Raw genomic sequence first — 804 nt, forward strand, 5'->3', positions numbered from 1 at the left:
GTGGGTCTAGGGCTCCAGACAGAAGCAGAGGCAGCTCAGGCAAAGACGTGGGGTGGCAGCACTTGGGGCTGGGCCCGTGGTGGTTTACCGACTGGTGCAAATGATTTCACTATTTGAGCATCTCATATAGGTCACCAGCTCACCCACACAACTCTCAACCCTGCCTCAGTCTACTGCTGTGTGTCTTCACACAGTATTCTGCGGGGCAAAGCGGGGAACAGTAGCTTGTTAGCAGGGCCAAATGAAAACTTGTCTCTGACACCTGCTGGCCCTTTCCTGTTTATGCCCTTTGTATTATGTTACCGGATCACCCTCCTATTCAGAACCCAGGAGTTCCTGCATGAGACACGGGATGTGCTCAATCACTAATGGAATCAGTGAGATCTATTTCACGGGATAGTGATGATTAGCTGATGACTCCAAGCATCCTAGATTTCCCTTTTGGCAAGAAAGCAGAGCTGTAATTCTGAACAGGTTAGACCACACGTGGCAACTACTTTATGGATCTGATGACTTCGCATTTATATTTAATTTTTATCAGTTTAGTAAGTACAGTAATTTTAAATAACGAAATGTGAAATGTTAGCAAATGGGATCTAGAATGAAGATCTGGAAGTATCAAAACTTCTACATTTGGAACTTCAAAAGGACACAGAGACCAAATGCGAGTTATCTTCTAATACAGAGTCAATGTAATCACGTAAAGATGATTCTGACAGCGGCTGAGATCTATCGACATCTGGAAGACAAAGAAGCCATAACAAAACCAGTGGCATCTCCAGATCTTTTTCCCCATGGGCGACA

The sequence above is a fragment of the Ursus americanus genome, chromosome 3 (assembly GCF_024610735.1).
Source record: "Ursus americanus isolate L20-20 chromosome 3, mUrsAme1.1.p, whole genome shotgun sequence".
Taxonomy (NCBI): Eukaryota; Metazoa; Chordata; class Mammalia; order Carnivora; family Ursidae; genus Ursus; species Ursus americanus.